The 20,762-nt window shown below is 41.8% G+C and overlaps 1 protein-coding gene across 15 annotated transcripts in view; it reads left to right on the top strand.

Annotated features, from left to right (window-relative positions):
* The window catches only part of plekha6 (pleckstrin homology domain containing A6), a 260,994-nt gene that overhangs the window by 9,649 nt on the left and 230,583 nt on the right, over positions 1 to 20,762 (top strand). Inside the window, exon 1 of one of the 15 annotated variants that reach the window (XM_062978529.1) lies at positions 11,118 to 11,555. The exons of the other annotated variants lie outside the window; for them this stretch is intronic. The gene's annotated coding sequence lies outside the window, so the exon portion shown is untranslated. Of the gene's footprint in view, positions 1 to 11,117; positions 11,556 to 20,762 lie in introns of those variants that run through there. 15 annotated transcript variants of the gene reach the window in all.

Below are 20,762 nucleotides of genomic sequence, written 5' to 3'. Positions count from 1 at the left end.
ATAAGGTGCACATGAAAAGGAAATGAATTTTTGTATTTGGACTTGTCCCATCTCCAAGATATCTCATTATGTGTGTATATGCAAATGCAGGCATCCCATATGCACTCCATCTGAAATCCAAAACCCTTCTGGCCCCAAACATTTTGGATGAGAGATACTCACCCTATAATCACTTTTGTTACCTTGACCATGCTCTAATATTGTTTGACTGCATTTGTCCCAGTTTTCATCTGTGAAATGTCTCAGAGTATGTAACTGCATCAAATTTAAAATTAGATTTCCAAGGCCAACCTCTGCTATCTGATATAAAGTAGGGGAAGACAAGAAAAATTCTCACTTAATTTTTGTTATGTTCGATTTGTGGAACATCCTCCTTAAGAACTTAAGTACTCACATTACTATCTTCTTAATGCAAGGTAAAGATGCTCATTCTTTCTAGGCTTTTCAAATGCATTGCTTTCAGTATTTCTGTTTTGTTGACATTTTATCTTATTTATGTAAATATTTATAAACCTTATCATCTTATGTGAAAGCCCCCCGCAGGAAGCCGGGGTATGTGGGGTAAGCAGCTCTCTTTCAAGTAAAACAGTTCATAGAAAAAGATAATGCTTAAGCCTGCCCTCCATGGTGCAATGAGATGCTAATGGCTGAACTTCTTTCTATGCAATTCCTCTCAACATCAATGAACCTGGATTAGCATTGCCAGGGAGCTACTTAAGAGGACAAATGGCCTTTGAACATCTACTAGCTAAGGCTGGCCAGAGATCAAAGACAATCCCAAAGGGAGCAATTGCACCTGCAGGAAATCATGTCATCTGTTCATACAATAAAACCTGATCCTTGATGGTGGATTTTCACCATAGTTACAACATTCACAAATATAGAAGCTGGGTTTTTGTTTTTCCCAATGGACATACACTCTGTGTGTGTGCACACATAAGTTTGTAAGTGCATTTATTGCATGAAAGCTTTAGAATTGCTCAAGCTGTGACCAAACTAGCAGGGGGATTTTGGAAGTTGTCACCCATGGAAATATTTATCTCAAACTCTGTTATGCGTACTTATTTAGACTGGAACATTTCAAATTAGTAGTACTAGATTATTGATTAATATTGAAGCTGAATCAGCAGCTCACTAGATTACGTTGCTTCAACTACTATTTCTCTTTCTGTCTCATATGCACACATAAACAACATGCCTTACTTCATAGTGCTGCTGTCACTATAATGTAGGAAGAAATAAAGCCATATATGATGCTTTGAAGTCAAAGAAATAGTAACTGAATAAGAAACAATATGTTTCTTATTCTATTATGTTGCTATTAAACAATATGTTGCTATTAATAATCAATATAGTATAACCGCCTTATCCATGGATTGGATATCCTTGGTTTCACTTAATCACACTCCAACACACACACACACACACACGCACACTTTCAGCCCGAGTATAGTCAAAACAGGGTTTGTTATTATCCACTGTTTCAGATATCTCATGTGAATACAAGGAATGTACTGTATATAAAAAAGCATTGAAACATAGATCAGTTAAAAATCAAAAGCCCTGTTAAATAATAGTTTGGAACCAAATTGTGAAGAAGCCCCCAGGTGCTCTGTAAAGGAAAAAGATCTGCAATGCTGTTCATTCTCTCTCTTTCAGTGTCACATCCCTTCTATGTTTAAGCTTAGAAAGGAAGCGAAATGCCAGTATCTGCTGGGTTTTCACCTGAGAGAGCAAAATTGCCAGCTAACCAAATTCAGCAGTGTAGTATCTCTATCTTTCCTCTTGTCAAAGTGTGTTGCATGGCCAGGAGATCTGGTATACAGAGGAATAATCCTTGGGTGGTCCATAGCCTTAATCCTGGTTTCTAAATTTATATTCATTAAAATTAGGAACTAAAAAGTGTGTATAACATGTTCTGGATTCCAGAACAGTGTCTTCATGTTCTTGATTTGGTCTCTCTGCATGGAAAACCACTTCCCACAAGGTGGTGCCAAAGCTTACAGCAAATGCTCAAGGGGTTGGTAATGCCAGTATAATTCTCTACTCTACCCATGTTGTGTAGTGGCAAGAGATCTGCCTCTAGCTTTTGGCAGGGTATTGTGTGGAATCATTTTCCTCAGTATCTCCAATGCAGATTTTCAGAAATTATTTCTGAAAGTAATTTGTTTATGTAGTCATTACAATTGTTTAAAATTAACTTGTTATTTATCTCAATGACTAAACAGTAACTTGCTACATTGCTCATAATACTTGTAACATTCCTGCCAAAATGCAAGCGTGCCATTTAAAAGCACGGGGGGGGGGGGGGGAGTGGGCTTGGTATCCATCGGGGCTTGATTTCAGGACCCCACCTCCCATAGATACCAAAATTTATTGAAGTTCAAATCTCATTATATGCAGTGGTGTAGTAAAATGGTGTTCTTATATGAAGTGGCAAAATCAAGGTTTGCCTTTTTAATTTTTTAAAACAATACTTTCAAATCATAGATGTTTGAATTTATGGATGCAGGATCCATTGATATGGAGGGCAAATGGTAATGTGTGATTTATTATACCAATATAGTATGTTGATTCCGACTCGTGGAATCAAGAAAAACCTGATCTCCTTTATCAGGCCCACCCCTGGTAGCTCATTATACAACGTGTTATCTCTGAGCAGCACTGCTATGAAAGTGTTTGGACATAGAGGATGCCACCATCAATTCATACAAGATTAGTTGAATCAGAATATTACTGTGCCTTTTTTTTTTTACATTCACCAATACTATCACATATGATACTTCCTACTCCAGTATTGAAGAGGCATTTTGAAATGTAAGGCATAGCTGTGTGTGGAACCATTATTCCGTGCCCTAACCCTGTTAGAATATTTAAAACTAGCTGAAGTTGAACGAATTCCTTAACTCTCATCTTGAATTTGCATCAGAATTTCATAATGGAACTGTTCCACCAGCTACATATTATTTGCCTAAGATGATACAGATAACCAATTTTAAATAATAGAGGAAATATAATCTCTCCGGGGGGGGGGGGGGTCTTTTTGTTTTAATCCAACATATCCAAAACATTGGTCTAGACTAGTGGTTCTCAGCCTGTGGGCCCCCAGATGTTTTGGCCTTCAACTCTCAGAAATCCTAACAGCTTGTAAACTGGCTGAGATTTCTGGGAGTTGTAGGCCAAAATACCTGGGGACCCACAGGTTGAGAACCACTGGGGCATTTCCAGAAGTGAAATGTCCTTTGCTTTGTTCTATGCTGGAATGGAAGGGTAGGAATTCTGCAACCCTCCAAATCTTGCTGGACTACAACTCCCAGCACTCCACATCACTGACTATCCTGGCTAGAGCTGCTGGAACCTGCAGCCGCATGATATCTGCAAGATTCTGCCAACCTAATAACAGATATCCTCCAATATGTTTAAAATGATGTAAAATACTTTCTTATGTTAAAAGATATATTTGGGTGGCATGTATTGCAAGTCTTGTCCATCCCTCCTTAGTCCATGGCCAAGTTGGGAGAGGAGGAGTTAATTTCAGGCTTCAGCTTTGTTGTCCGTTTGGAGGGGTTTGGCAATATGGGCCACAGTGGAGTGAAGCATTCAGTGAAAGCCAGTCCTCTCCTGTCATCCCCTAAAGCTTTGAGGAGATTAAAGGCTCAAGAGGGGTTATTTTTCTCTCCTGTCACCCCTCCCAACCCTTATCCATCTGTGGCATCAGGCTCTTTACCCATTCAGAAAGACAAGCCTGATGCCAGCCACAGACAGGGACCCAATGCACTTTGAAGTACCCCTGTAAGTACTGGTCCAGCTCTCCTTGGTGTTATAGCATCGCTCTGGGTGGTCTGGGGTCAAATTCACCCACCAGAGAAATAGTATAAAGGACAATAGTCACACCCCGTGCCTATTTAACAATGTTCTATTTCTGGTTATAGGACAAAATGATAATGTAGCCTCCATGCCAGAAATGTAATCATGTCATCAGCATGAACTGTGCCTCTATAGCAATGCCAAACCAGATTTGTATCAGCTCTTTCAGAGACCGCAGGCAAAAATAAGTACCAGCAGCAATGATAACAGAAAGGGCCATAGTCCTAGTCCTGGCAGGAGAAAAAAACATTTTCTACTTCAGCTTTGCACATATATCCCCAGGGGCTTGCTCTGCTTCACTCAGAAAAGTGGAACAGGGACTCTATCTAACAGCTTCACACCCGAGTGAAGTTGCTATTTTGAACTGTATTTCCCAGAATCCCCCAGCTAGCATGGCTTTCAAAAAGTATTTATCCCTCACTCCAAACTTTGTTTCACATTAGAGTTATGAAAATAGCTCTGTATCTCACCTCTATGTTAATTTATTATGTATTCTATTTTTAAACCAGTTCTGCCCAGTTTCCCCAACTACAGGTTCCACATACTCATTGACGGTTGAAGTAACCTATGCACAATGTGTTACCAGAATTAAAAATTGGAAAAATTACTCTTTTGGACTACAGCTCCTAGGATCTCCTAACCAGCATGGTCATGCTGTCTGGGGCATTCTGGGAACTGAAATTCAGGAATATTTTTTGTGCTATGAAAACACAGTTGCACAGACCCGTTTGGGAACAGGAGTCATGCATGATATCCTATATTCAAAATCTTGGGAAATAAAAACCATTTATTTAGATTCATCAAGATATTTTCATTAGAAATGAAGGACTCTGCCTTGTCCTGAATCAGACCATTGAGAGTGGAAGTCATGGAGTAGTGGATCTACTTTGGTTTTAGTATGGGATGTTAAAAGCAATACAAGGTGTTTTGGGAAAACAGTTCAGCACCTTAGGTTGGTCCTTCAAGTTCAGACTAAAACCCAGAGCAGATTCAATGACCCAATGTCATGGAAGCCACCAGTTGTCTCTTGCTGAATACAGAATGATATTAAACACTGGGTCCTAGAGACCAATTCCCAGATTTTCTGAATTGTTGGTAATGATAGGTGAGACTTCTCCTAGGTGAAGTCCAAAACATCTGTGAGACTAACGGGTTGAGAAAGCAAAGGCAGTCTGAACCAATATTCCTCAACTTGATTTTCCTACAGATGTATCACCATCTCCTACCCTATGATTGGAGTTGTAGTCCACACATCTAGAGGACAGTGGGTTCGGGAAGGCCAATCTATACTGCCTGGCAATAGCTCTCAGCATTTCTACACACAAGTCCTCCTTTAGCCTTCCTTGAGTAGAGAAGAGCTGAATCTGAAACCATTTCTATACAAAGCACTGTCTCTGGCAGTCAGCCACAACATTTATAAGATGAATATGTGTGTTTGCTGTTGGACTCTGTTGGTCTGAGAGCAAAGTCTGTCTCTTGGTTTGTAATCCCCGAGGGAATTTATTTCTACATATGGGTGGTAGCCACATTATGCAGCTGTACTGCTATTGTGAGCAGTGGATTAAAACTGTATTGCACAGATTTCTAAATATCTCATCAAACTGCAAATCCCATGATCCCATAGAATAAAGTCATGACAGTTGAAATAGTATCAAAATATTCAAACAGTGTGGGGAGGATATGCTCTTATTGTTCAGTCTGGATGCTCCCAAGATGACAAAAATGCGCTTAAAATCTCTCTCGTGCACTGCTTGATGCATACAGTGGTCCCTTGGTATGTGCAGTGGTTTGGCTGTAGGACCACCCATGGATGCCCAAGTGCTGTTATATATAGCCATGTAGAGAAATAGTGTCCATTATATAAAATAGGAAAAAAACAATGTTTTGTTTTGGGATTAAAACATTTTTTTCAAGTTATGGATGGCTGAATCCAGAATTTGTGGATACAGAAAGCCAACTGTAAGTGTTTATCAAGATGTTTTTCTGCAAAACACAGGAGAGCACAGAACTAGGCTGAATGGATATAGATTTATTTAGATAAGAATATGTCATATCACTGACTTCAAAATGTTGTAAATTGCAACTCAAACATTTTGCTGCCAGAGGCAGAAGAGAAGGTGGACCTCTTCACACTTCTTAATCAAGATGTACCCAAAGCTAGTTAAAGTATTTAAGCACCAGAGGCAGAAAAGCATACATCTCTCCATTCTGGTGGCAAAAATACAATAGTAAATATTGACCTACCATTTGCTGCACTTTCATAACTCTATAGATCAGCTTAATGATAAGGCTAGCTCTAATGTCTTTTGGTGCTCAGCCTTCTCATGCTATTACATTTTAAGACTATGGGATTGCTAGACAACTGCTCCGTGAGCTATTTTATCTCACCCCAAAGTGTGACAGGAACCAGCATTATATTTGTGCTTATTGACTACTTCTGCAACCTTCTTACAGACCACACTAGTTTACAGATCACAACTTAGGGCACATCTACAATGTAGAATTAATGCACTTTGACACCAATTTAACTGCCATGGCTCAACACTATGGGATCATAGAAGGTGTATTTTTATAAGGCCTTTTGCATCACCAAACTTCAAGTCCCAGGATTCCATAGCACAGAGCCACAATAGTTAAAGTGGTGTCAAAATACATTAATTCTGTAGTGTAGAACAGTGGTTCTCAAACTGTGCTGTCCTGAGCCCTTAGGGCTCCACGAAGCAGTCAGGGGCTCCGCACTGCCCTCTTCCTCCTCCCCCTTCTTGTCTTCCTCCTTTTCCTCCCCCTTCAAGTTTATGTTGATTAATATTGTTCATAATTTTAAATATTTTCTTTCTTTCTTTCTTTCTTTCTTTCTTTCTTTCTTTCTTTCTTTCTTTCTTTCTTTCTTTCTTTCTTTCTTGCACTACAAACAAAATATTTGCAGTGTGAATAGGAATTTGTTCATGTTTTTTTTCAGTTAGCTCACATAAATATTCATCTCTCTGCCATTGGCCAAGTCCATCTGTCAATTTTTTAAAACTTTTTTAAAAGTTTGCCCATGTCTGATACACACACACACACACACTATATCATACAGGTGTGGGTAAACTTCAACCCACCATATATGTAATGTAATGTAATGTAATGTAATGTAATGTAATGTAATGTAATGTAATGTAATATATAAACATTTATTGGGGCTCCACAATAAACTTTTCCTTCAAAAAGGGCTTTGTGGCTGAAAACATTGAGAATCACTGTTGTAGATGCACCCTTAGATTGTATCAAATAAACAAAGTGTTATAAACCCCTTCTGAGTTTCCTATTCACAGTCTAACTCAGCGGTTCTTAAACTGTGCTCCAGGGAACCCTTGGGGCTCCATGAGTGGTGCTCAGGAGCTCCGTGGGAGTTCCACCTCGTCTGGGGTTTCTGATGTTACTACTACTACTACTGCTGCTGCTGCTGCTACTAATACTACAAAGGATGAATGGCCATCTGTTGGGGAGTTTTGATTGTGTTTTCCCTGCATGGCAGAAGGGGTTTGGACTGGATGGCCCTGGGGGGTCTTCCACTGAAATACTGTTAAGTTTATATTGGTTAAAATTGTTCTTCATTTTAAATAATGTGTTTTGAAATTATTTTTGTGCACTGTGTGAATTAGTTAACACAAACATTCTCCATCTGTGTGCCACTGGCCCGGTTCATGCCTGATACACACACACACACACACACACACACATTATATATAACATAATATAACATAATATAACATAATATAATATAATATAATATAATATAATATAATATAATATAATATAATATATATTTATTGGGGCTCAATGAGAAACTTTTGGCTTCACAGCTGAAAAGGTTTGAGAACCCCTGGTCTAATTGAATGCAGGCCCCACTAAGCATCATTGGAATTACTTCTGAGTAAACATGCAAAGTTGAAAACTAGTGTGGTGTAGTGTTTTGAGAGCTAGACTATAACTCTGGAGATCAGCATTTGAATCTTCGTCCGGCTATTGAAACCCATTGGAATGTGACTGTGGGTGGGTCACGCTCTCCCAGCCTCTGAGGAAGGCAAATAACTCTTCTGAATAACTCTTGCCAAGAAACCCCCATGATAGGATGGCCATAGGTTGGAAGTTACTTAAAAGCACACAACAGCAACAATCATTATGCTGTGAAGTACCATCCTATCAACTGTTCCAGTGCCCATTGTTCATCATTGCTCATTTCCTGAGATTTTGGCAGGTTGCTTTCAGTTAATACAGTGTTGTCTGTTCTATTATTATCTTCTGGTGGGATCAGGGGTTATTTTATTGAAGTGAATAGCTTGATTTCAGTTCTAGGATTTAGCATGCAACGTAACCCTATATTTTATTTATCTACTATAAATGTGAACACAAGTGACTTCATCTACTGAAGAACCATCTACATGGACAACCATAAAAATGATCCAAGAACTGTAGAAATGTAATAGCTTTCTGAGGACTAAACAAACTGTCACATCCATCCGCTTCAATTCAGCTTGGAAAAAGCCTTCCACCACAGCCAATGGAAAGTTTTTTTGCAAGCTTAATTTCAGCATACATGGGTGGTATATATTCTTGGATGTAGCAATGTGTGTCATGTGTAGGTATGTGTATATATTATGGGTGAAAATGAATATGCGTAATGTGAGTATGTTTCAGTAGTGTGATAAAAAGAAAATCAATTTTTAATACTGTAGTGGCAGATGAACCACCAGAAAGACACATAAATGGGTCCATGAACAAATCAAGAAGGGACTTTCTGTTGTTGTGCCTCCAAGTCGTTTTTGACTCATGATGGCCATGAGATGAACTTATCACAAAGTTTTCTCTGTAAGAGTTGGCCAGGAGAGTTTTGCCATTGCTGTCTTCTTAGGCTGAGAGAGTATGATTTGCCTAAGGCTGCCCAATGGGTTTTCATAAATGAATGGGAATTTTCATCTTATTCTTCCAGAGGTCTTGTCCAAACCACTCTACTCGGTCTTAGACTTTCAAAATAATGAAACAGAGGGTATTATACCTTGGACATATTGTGAGATGACATAACTCCTTGGAAGAAGGAATCATTCTCAGCAAAGGTGAAGGCATTGGAGAGCAAGCATGATTTGAACATTGGACTCTGGAGACTTGATTCCCTGCTCAGCCATGGAAACCCACTAGATGACCTTTGGCAGGTCACCTACTCTCTCATCCTCAGAGGAAGGCAAAGCTAAACCCTCTCTGATAAAATTTTGCCATGTAAACCCCATGATAGGTTTGACTTAGTTGGAAACTACTTGAAGACCCACAACAACAACAAAGCTGAATGCAGCAAAGAAAGGAAAAATCAGTACAACTGGATTGACTCAATTAAGGAAGCCATGGCCAAGAGTTTGCCTGGGTTTTAGCCTGTCACTGTTGGACTCTCGCTTGCTGAGATGTTCCTGCGAGTATCTCTGTAGATCTTAGAAAGCTATTTCTTCATTTAAGGTGTTGGCATGCTGGCTGATATCCGAACAGAGGATGGGCCAGAGATGTCACTGCCTTGGTCCTTTCATTACTGGCTGCTACTTCCCGGCGGATATCAGGTGGTGCAATACTGGCTAAACAATATAATTTGTCCAGCTGTGTAGGGCGTAGACGTCCTGTGATAATGCAGCATGCTTCATTAAGAGCCACATCCACTGTTTTAGCATGGTGAGATGTATTCCATATTGGGCATGCATATTCAGAAGCAGAGTGCAAGGGCAGATGTCTTCACTGTGTCTGGTTGTGATCCCCAGGTTGCACCAGTCAGCTTTCATATGATATTATTTCTAACACCCACTTTTTGCTTGATAGTCAAGAAGTGCTGCTTGTAAGCCAGTGCATGGTCCAGAGTAACTCCCAGGTATTTTGGTGTGCTGCAATGCTCCAGTGGGATTCCTTCCCAGGTAATCCTCCCATGCAGGCATGTATCGGGGGGGGGGGGGGGGAGCTTGAGGGGCTTCAGACCCACCCGAAATTCTCAGGGTGGTCTGCGAGAAGGCCTTACATTTATGATTTAAACTGTTATGTTTATTCATATCATGATCTGATCACCATGCTCAATATATCACATATGCATGGGAGTATTGGGATAACAATACAAAAGGTTTGCTAGCATAGATCTTCTCTCACTCAAACTCAGCCCCCCCCCTCCCCCCGAATCAAAATCCTGGCTACGGGCCTGCTCCCATGATTTCATAGCACAGAGCCATGACACTTAAAGCTGCATCAAAAGTACCCAATACACTTTTCTTGGAGCCCCCGGAGGCGCAGCGGATTATACTGCTGAACTGCTGAACTTGCTGACCAAAAGGTTGGTGGTTTGAATTCAGGAGTGGGATGAGCTCCTGCTGTTAGCCCTAGTTTCTGCCAACCTAGCACTTTGAAAGCATGAAAATGTGGGTAGATCAATGGGTAGTAAGGTAACTGCTCTCCATGCAGTCATGCCAGCCACATGACCTTGGAGGTGTCTACGGACAACGTGGGCTCTTTGGCTTAGAAATGGAGATGAGCACCAACCTCCAGCTTCGGACACGACTAGACTTAATGTCAGGAGAAAACCTTTACCTTTGCCTACACTTTTCTTGCTTTGATGGGTTTTGACAGCTTGTAGATGCTAGGGATGTGCTTCTAGGATGCCAAAGGGGCATCTTAAGGAGAGGGTGCAGAATCTCAGCCCAGTGCCACCTCCCAGGTCTATCTAATAATCTTGAGTCTCAGGGTGCACCAGGACTGGAGAATGGATGCAGTTTGGCACCACCTTAATGCTTTGGAAGCACGGGAGTTGTAGTTTGGTGAGGCACCAGTACTCTTTGGCAAAGAAGGCTAGAGACCTTGTCAAACTGTAACTCCAGGATCCCATAGCTTTGAGCCAAGGCAGTTCACATCGGTATAAGAGCAGGCATGGGCAAACATCGGCCCTACCGGCTGTTAGGAATTGTGGGAGTTGAAGTCCAAAACGCCTGGAGGGCCGATGTTTGCCCATGCCTGGTATAGGGATACACCCGCTACTGTAGAGGGAGGAAGGGAGGGGGAAGATTGCCAGCGCTGACGAAGCATCTTTCCTTCTCTCTCTCTCTCCCCCCCCTCCCCCGCCCCTATTTCTTGGGTGCGGAAAGAGTTAATGCCGCCTCTCCGCGTACTTTTTACTCTTTGCGCGAAATGACAGCTCGGGCGTCGTCACGTGACGTGTAAATCTGCCCCCGTATCATCCCCCCCCCCCCCCCCGTTTCAGGCTGGGAGAGCGCAGGGAGCATGCCCACTGCCCAGGGAGGGAAGGCGAGCAGGACGGGAGGAAGGCAAGAAGGAAGGATGCCGGAGCCAGGCGCCGCAGCTTCATCTCCAGCCGCCTCCTCCTCCTCCTCCTCTCCTTCGCCTTGCCCTGGCGATGAATGGAGAGGAGCCTGAGATGAGCGGCTAAACTGGGGAAGGGAGGGGGCACCGAGAGCCAGAGAGGAAAGCGAGAGCAGCTGACAAGGAAGGAAGGAAGGAAGGAAGGAAGGGAGGAGGGAAGAGCAAGGAGAAGGAGCGCGCTTCCATTCTCCGGGAGGAAGCAGCAGCAGGAAGGGAGGAGGAGGAAGGAAGGAAGAGGAAGACGGAGAAGAAGGCGCCCCCAGCCTTGCTCACCATGGCGTGGACTCACCCCCAGAAGCCCTTCTTCCACTGTGAGTAGCAGCAGCCTCAGCCGCAGCTCTTTTCCTTCTCGCAAGGCGCTCGGGGGAGGTTGGCGGGCAGCTCTGGACAGGTGCATCCATGGAGGATGCGAGCGAGAGCCAGCGGGCAGCAGCAGCTGCCACAAAGGAGGGCCAGGTTGCCAAGCCATTGGTCGGGCGGGAAAAGCGATGCATGGTGTGCCCAACTCAGAGACCCCAGCCCAGGGCTCAGTGTACTCCAAGGCATGGCTTCCACTGCTGTGCAAGCCATGGAGCCTCTGGGATGAAGGTGCCACAGAGAACGTGCTGCTGCTGTTGTTTGTTGCTGAGGCTGGGCAGGCAGTTCTCTTGCCAGAGGCTTGTCAAGGGAGTGCAACATCTCTCCTGGGGGGCATGTATGCCCAGAGGGGGAAGTCTCCAGGGGATGTGCCAAGCGAGGCTCTGCTCTCCGTAGGTTCCTCCCTTGACAGTGATAGGATCCGACAATCAGGAAGTCACAGATCCTGCACCCTCGCCCTGTCCCTTTGGCATCACAGAAGCACATCCCCAGCACCGAGGGTGCAGAATCTTAGCCCAGCCTCTTTCTCTCCCAATTGCATGTCTCCCTGTTGGTGAGGGTGCCCATTTAGATAGCTCAGAGGAGAAAACCCGGTTCGTCTCTCACGTCCTGCACAAGACAATGCTGGAAAGCATTTTTTCAATGTGCAGAAAAAGGATTCACACCATGGAGGGAGAAGCCTTAAGCCCTGGCCATTCTGTGTGTGGTGGTGGCGGCGGCAGCGGCGTATGGAAGAATTGGGGCTGCAGCACTGCAACATTACAGCTGCTGTCCTCTGTGTGCTTACCTAGGAGTAAACACCATTCCTCACCGATCTTGTAGACATAGGGTACGCTGTGAGGCCTGCTTTAGGTGCTATGTGGCTATCAATACACTGTGAGCATGGATTGTGTGATCTTGATCAGAAGGGCTCCCTTAGCTTAGTGTCTGTCAGAAAACAGAGGGGAATCGAATTGGGTGCTTTCCCCTGCAAAGGGGCAGTCATATGTAGCACTGAGCGTTTGGGTGCTTGGATGAGTCTGGTGATGCATCCATTCTGCCTTTAGTTAATAAAAGACGGTCTGTGCAGTTATCAGTTTGCAAAAATTAAGTTTCAGCTTATGATGGAGGTGGACTGTATCCTCTACTGTAAACCTGGTTATGTGCTTTTGCTTTTTGCCAAAATGGGTCACTGCATCATGCTTTGGAGCAGCTTTTAGTACTATCTGTTGGGGGTTTTTAAATATACAATCTTTTCTTTGAACCTTCAGAATCAGGCACAACGAAGAGCATAATTGATTGTTAGTGCTGTCAACTCCAGATTGCTTTGCTCAGTGGACAACTGTGTGCTATTATAATATATATATATATATAGAGAGAGAGAGAGAGAGAGAGAGAGAGCGAGCACGTAGAGCAATGTTTTGGGGATAGAGCGATGAGTACAGGTACCTCATCTAATTTTGTGCTTTGATTTTTTTTGGGAAAGTGCAGTTCCTGACATTTTGATTATTTTTCAAAAGTCAAGTTTGCTAATCGCTCTCATTGCTGCTTAGATCAACAGGAACTCTTAAACTTCAGGGAATTGATTTGCATTGGGGACTAAGAGGTTTTCTAAGCTTCAGTTGATAGCTGCCTGATCCTGATGTTGGATGATTTTAGTTCTGTTCCTCTTCTTGTCATGAGAGCCTTGTGCCAAGCTTCAAGAAGACAGGTAGAAAACTTGTGTGCTTTGTGTACTTACCCTGTTGGCCGAACAAATCAATATCTTGGCTTGCTCTCAGTTGGGTCTTATTTTCAATTTCGAGACTAGCAGCCTAGACATACAGTAATCAATGTCATTAGAGGTTCAAATCCTACCTCTGAAGAAACCTTCCCCAAGTCCCCCATTCCTTCCTGCATACCGACAGAAACCAGTCTAGTTCTCTGTTTCCGGCAGTAGCAGCAGCAGCAACAACAACAATAATAGCAGCAAACAGCTCTAATTCATATCTTCTATTATTAGAGATTCTTAGCAAGCTTACATGGCCTAATACACAAACCAGTTAAGCAGGGATATAAGCTGATTTGGCTTCATTATGCATTTTAAGGCCCCAGTCCTTAAAGCCTTTACTTGAAAGAAATGCCAATTGCAGTGAGGCTTGCAATGTGTTTAGTCAGGCTGGGGATATAAATATCCTTACAGTCAACTAACTGCTTTGTGGATCACAGTTCTAACAGTCCACTAAATGAATACAACCATACTAATACAGCGTTTGGATTGAGGAAATCAGTGCCAGTCCATTATTCTGAGCTTATCACTCAGTGAACTCTTTTGTTATGGAGGTGTTAAATGCCAAGAAACATTTTACAGTTCACCACATGTGGCTTATCTAACCTATTTCTGAAATTCTAGTAGTGGCTGCAGTGTCAGCATCAGAGAGGGAGTACAGTGTGTTGGTTGAATGAATTTGAATACAATCTTCATAGCCCTTAACTGAGAAAGTGTTTTTCATTCTCTCACTCTAAAAATATCACACACATTCCCTAAAAGAGGTGCTTGTGTGATAGTCTGTTGTGAGTAGAATATGATGTCCAGGTGACCAGCTATAGAACTTTTGACAAACTGAAAAGAATAGCTTCCTCCTCCCCCTTTCTGACAAATGGCTAATATAAGCAAAAGTGGGCAGGGTGAGTTCTTAATGTTAGTTTTTGATAATTATTTAGTTATTTTTGCAGATTGATTTGTAACTGTTGAGTGTTTAGTGGCCACATGGTTACTCATTGCCAAAGACATGTTTTGAACCCCATTCCTCTCATAGACATTGAGGGGTTTACTCCTTTGAGGGGTTTACTCCTTTTTTGTCCCATTTTTTATTTTCAGAAAGTGAAAATATCCTGTCTAGTGGAGGCTGGTGGCTCCTGTGTTATTCGGGTGGTGGATCTACTCTGGTTTTTAGACTAAGGTTTAGAAGAGACAACCAAGATACTAAACGTATTTTGGGAATAGGTTTCAGCACTATGGATAGCTCAACTCAAATACGAATGCAAACCTGCTTGAGTGACATTAAAGTCACCAGCTTCCAGTAACTTTACCATCTTGTCCATCAACATCTAAGTCCCTGAATGAGTAAATGGCTTCTCTGAAATGTCTGCATTTTCTCTTTCACTTCTTCATTGCAGATATTGCTAGGTCGATTTCCTCGTTCATACAAATGTGTCTTCATAACTCAGTGGTCTCACTCTTTGGAAATAGGACTACTTTCACTGACCAAAGCCCTTGATTTTAAACCAATAATGTCTAGGGGATTTCATGTCTTTGGTGTTTACCAATCAGATTTCTTAAAATATAAATGATGGACCAGGGAACTATCTTCTCTTTTGCTAACCTTAAGATTCAGAGTTTTTTTAATAACATCAGGATGGCTTAGCTTGAAAATCCTGCTTCTGTGACAATTGGCAGTTTAGAGCCCTGTGTTTTTGAAAATAGGAAAGTCTATTCTATTAACAAATAGAATTTCTCTGAAAAAATGCACCTTATTTTTTCTGTATCTGGAATGTGTCCAGAGGAGGGTGACTAAAATGATCAAGGATCTGGAGAACAAGCCCTATGAGGAGTGGCTTAAAGAGCTGGGCATGTTTAGCCTGCAGAAGAGAAGGCTGAAAGGAGATATGAAAGCCATGTATAAATATGTGAGGGGAAGTCATAGGGAGAAGGGAGCAGGCTTGTTTTCTGCTGCTCTGGTGCCTAGGATACGGAAAAATGGCTTCACACTATAGGAAAGGACATTCTAGCTGAACATTAGGAAGAACTTCCTAACTGTGAGAGCTGTTCAGCAGTGGAACTCTCTGCCCTAGAGTGTGGTGGAGGCTTTTAAACTGAGGCTGGATGGCCATCTGTTGGGGGTGCTTTGAATGCTATTTTCCTGCTTCTTGGCAGGGGGTTGGACAGGATGGCCCATGAGCTCTCTTCCAACTCTATGATTCTATTATTTTATATCTTTCCAAACAAGTGTGGAGAAATAAGTTTATTTTTTCCCTAGATCGTCCTCCTCCATGTACATATCATGAAACCCCTTGAGGTTAATTTCTTGACTATATTTTCTTAATGGCAAGAGTCTTACTAACCCTTTCCTAGTACTTTTCCAGACTCTGTGTTGAATCTTGGTAAGTTTCCAAGTGTTCCTGAGAACATAATTTGAAAGCCAGTTTATTTCAGAGTATCTGTGACTTTGCAACCCTGTGTGATCCCTGCAAATGACATCTGCCCCTTGACCCAGAAAGCCCCAAAGTCTGTTATTTATCTCTTGGAGTTCTGCTTGCTTGAAATATCATGCACCAGATGGTTATAGTAATATCTGCATAATCCACCCAGAAGATCAGAGAACTAAATGAAACAGAGTGTGACAGATCTTGACTGAAATTCACCAGGAAAAAAGGATACAATGAAGACCACAGATACATGCATTTTCCTTGAGGGTCCAGTGCAGTTGATGTGGATGCTAGTTTTTGCCTTATTAATGTATTGTAAGGGGTTAATTTCATTCTGAAGTGCAATGGGAAAACAAATCTATGGTAATAGACCATGGTATTGTGTTCTCTGCAAGAAAAAGACCTGGGATTAACTGCAGAGTCTTGGGGAACTATCCTTGTGGGCAGAAAGGGAGACATGGAATCATTATTATTTTTAGCTGGGAGAAGGTTTTCATGCTGAGTTCATTACTGTGCATGTCAATTGATGGCCTAATATTAATGAATCCCCCGCTGGCTTTGTGTTCTAGGAGTTGGTTGGAAAGGAAGCAGAATGAGCCCCTTAGGAAGGGTGAGATGTTTTCCACACAGATGCAAAAAACCAAAAACTAAGCCCCCAAACAGAATTAATTACCTTCTGTTTCCCTAAATAGGCTTAGAACTGTCAGAACCAATTTTCCTATCTGGGGTTTGCAATGTGTACGGCATCCTTGAAGAGAGGAGTTCATTCTCTTGTGAGGGGGAAGGGAGATTAGTGCAGGGGCTAAGGTACACTGGTTTTGCCCCCCCCCCCCACATGCAATCCCTTGTTATTCTACAGCTACCTTCGAAAGGCTTTGTTCTGCCTTGAGAAAAGTGAAATGAGGACAGAGCAAGCTGTGTGACAAATGGCTTTCAAGCAATTGCCATCCTGGTAGCAGGCAGCCTGCCAAGCCATTTAAGCCCAATAATAATATAGTTCAACACATCTGAAGCCACCTAGGAAAACAGCAGCATTCAGATTGCTGACGGGCACACATGTTTAGTTCTTCACGCTCGGACTCAAAAGAAAATTTCTCTGGATTGAATCCAGAGGCTATTGAGCTGTACGCGGAGCCTATCCTCGCCTGTAGAGGGCAGTGGTGAATATTTGTAATTGACTTCCGTTGTGTGTAGGGATACTGTGGTACAGTAATAATAATAATAATAATAATAATAATAATAATAATAAAAATATAAAAATAAATTTATTTGTATCCCGCCACCATCTCCCCCGGAGGGGACTCGGGGTGGCTCACAGAAATATCAAATACAAAACAATAACAATATACAATACATCAATAAACAATAACATGCACCAATTGTGATATTTGCACATTAACTAAAAAGAATAAAAACACACTTATTAAAAACATAGAAGTTAAAAACAATGGGGTTGTAATAGTAGATTAGCAAAGTGCACATCATAGGTTGTAAACTCAAAACATCAAGTGCTACAGAATCGTTGAGGTCAATTTGGGATGAAAGAGCCCTGAGGTAATGTCAAGTAACCAGGAGAAGTGTGACCAATGCAGGAAAGGTCGAGGAATATAGTTACTAGCTAGCCACGATAATCACGTGGGACCAGTTTAGAGGGAGCAACCCACTTCCTACCACGACAGACTCCAGGCAGGAGACCAACTGGCGCAGACACGGCTCCAGGCAGCACTGGTTCCTCTTCAATTTCTGCATGGAGGTATCCTTCATGATCTTGAGCAGTACCTCCATCCCTACCTGCAGACATTTCTAGAAGGCGGGGAATTGGTGTGCAGAGGGCTCTCCTTGGCAATTGAAGTATGTGATCCCACAAGGAGACTTTTGCTCTTCCATGCTTTTCAACACCTCTATGAAGCCATTGGGAGGAACATTATCTGAACTGGAGTTAAGTATCTAGTAATATCCTGGATGGACTTTTGCAATGTATCATACTCTGGCTCTCCCTGAAGATAATTTTAAAGCTTCAGCCAGTGTCTGGCTTTGTTTTGGCACCATATTAAAGCATGCTTCTTTTCCCAGACATTTTTATTTAATTTTGAACACCTTAGTCTGATGTATTTTACTTTGCTGACTTATTTTATAGTTCATGTTATGGTTTTATTGTATAAGTTAGTGTTATATATTTCACATTATTTATATATATATATATATACACACACACACACACACACACACACACACATATACATACACACTAGGCTTGAGCAAATTTTTCGTTATTTCGTTAAATTCGTTAAAAATTCGTTTCGTAAGCAATTTTGAATTAATATTGAACCATCTGCTCACTGCCCTTACAAATATTACGAATTTGAATAATAAAAGTACCTTTTTTCGTTTGTTTCTGATGTCTTCGGATGAAGCTGTAGAGGAGAAGCCATGTTGGCATGCCTCTCAGTCAATCAGAGCGGAAGAGGGAGGGAGGGAGAGGCATGGGACATCGATCTGCTAGCATTTTAAAAAAAATTTTGCTTCAAAAATCCCCAAAAATCAGTGGATGGGTCAAACATTATGAAACTTGATAGGCAAAGAGTACTTAATTTTTGCTTCCATTCTGGCAAATTTCATCATAATAGCTTTCATAATGCAGGAGAACGAAGCCTCTGAATATTGACCATTAATGAAGCAATTCGCCATAACGAGAGAAAAAACTCCATTTCCCAGAAGCCTTAGCAAGCCAATCAAAGTGGAAGGAAGAAGGACAGGGAGGCGTGGCTATCGATCTGCTAACATTTTAAAAAAATGTTGCTTCAGAAATCCCCAAAAATCAGTGGATGGGTCAAACACTATGAAACTTGATAGGCAAAGAGTACTTAATTTTTGCTTCCATTCTGGCAAATTTCATCATAATAGCTTTCAAAATGCAGGAGAAGGAAGCCTCTGAATATTGACCATTTATAAAAGCATTGGGCTGAAGCAAACGTTTCTCCAATAGTATTATGCCCGCTTTAAAACTACAATTCCCAGGTGTTCCAGGCCCTCTCTCCTCTTAACATTCTCCACCCCCTTTTGTCCTCGCTTAGAATCAGAGAGTCATTGAACAGTAGAGTTGGAAGAGACCTCTTGGGCCATCCAGTCCAACCCTATTCTGCCAAGAAGCAGGAAATCGCATTCAAAGCACCCCCAACAGATGGCCATCCAGCCTCTGCTTAAAAGCCTCCAAAGAAGGAGCCTCCACCACAGTCCAGGGCAGAGAGTTCCACAGGTGAACAGCTCACAGTGAGGAAGTTCTTCCTAATGTTCAGGTGAAATCTCCTTTCCTGTAGTTTAAAGCCATTGTTCAGTGTCCTAGTCTGCAGGGCAGCAGAAAACAAGCTTGCTCCCTCCTCTCTATGACTTCCCCTCACATATTATACATCATGTCTCCTCTCAGCCTTCTTTTCTGCAGGCTAAACATGCCCAGTTCTTCAAGCCACTCCTTATAGGGCTTGTTCTCCAGACCCTAGATCATTTTAGTTGCCCTCCTCTGACCATCTTGACCAAACTTTCATACAGTATGTGAATTCTTGGAAGGTATGAGAAGTTTAGAGAGAAGGAGGGAGGAAGAGGTTTGAATTTTGGACTCCAATTGTGTCATGATTCCCCACTCTGCCACCCACTTGGGCAAGTCACACACTCTCAGCCCAGAAAAGCCAATGGAACAGGAAATAGCACTTTCAAACCAGGAACTAATTTCCTTATTCAGAGGCTGATAGCCATCTGTCAGGAATGATTTGATGGTGTACTACGATTTCTGTTCCTGGGTGATAAATGTCATTTCCTAATTGGTTCTGTCATAGAAACATGGCAAAATCTATGACACTGCCTGAACTTTGTGCAAGCGACATGGATGGAACATATTATGGTTTGGTCCACCAATTTAACAAAGTTTCAGCCACAAAAACAAAGTTTCTGAAGTAGAACAATGATTTTCACAGTAAAGACAACCCAATGAAACAGGAAATAAGACTTTCAAACCAGGAACAGATTTCTGCAATTATTAAAAAATGGTTTATTATAAAAGCTATGAAAATTTGCCAAAAATCAGAGGATAAGGGAAACGTTCCACATTTTGGTGAACTATCAGTGTTAAATGTGTTCTACCACTGTACCAAGTTTGAAGAAGATCACTCAAAAAATGAGGGCGGGAGAGCCCCCTAAGTCCCCCCCCCCTTCGGGCTGTTTTTGGGCCACCGCGCATGCGCGTCCGCCATTAACGAATTAATTTCGAAAATAACAAATTTTCGTTAATTTCGAAAAATTTTGGGGGCCAAATTCGTTATTAGCAACAAAAACGAAAAACTGCCCCCTCTAGTTTTGAAACGAGTTTAGAATCAAATTTTTCATGGATCGATCAAGCCTAATACACACACACACACACACACACACACACACACACACTTATGGAATGGTTATGATTTAATTATTTACTATTCTTGTTGAATATTTGTTGGTATATAGTGGCCATTTTCCAATAGGAAAGCACAGTGGGCTTTTAAAAATAAGGTTAGTGTTAATTTCTCCAATAAAACTTAACAGTTAATTTCAAATCCTGAAAGAGTTCAATCATGGGGAAGTAGGGGTGAAAACATTTTTCTGTATTTTGTGAGACACAAAATCATTAGTGGTAGAGTTCTTATTACATTTAGCTAAAAATAAAGGTGTTTTGTTTGTGCATTGTATGTATGTACCTCCAAGTATCCTGTTAACTTATGGTGACCCCAATAATTTCGTAGGGTTTTCTTAGGCAAGGTATACTGTAAGGTGGTTTTTCTCATCCCTTCTTCTGAAATATAGCCCACTGCACCCATGAGTCACTGGTGGGCTCCTGTCTAAATACTAAACAGGGCTGACAGTGCTTATTGTTCAAGATTAGATGGCACATGGTGTTAGGAATTATGGGAATTGAAGCCCAAAATACCTGGAGGGCCAAGGTTTGCTCATGCCTGCTTTAGAGTATTGTG

Source organism: Anolis carolinensis, chromosome 4 (assembly GCF_035594765.1).
Source record: "Anolis carolinensis isolate JA03-04 chromosome 4, rAnoCar3.1.pri, whole genome shotgun sequence".
Classification (NCBI taxonomy): Eukaryota; Metazoa; Chordata; class Lepidosauria; order Squamata; family Dactyloidae; genus Anolis; species Anolis carolinensis.
This window is presented reverse-complemented; position numbering and strand designations above follow the sequence as displayed.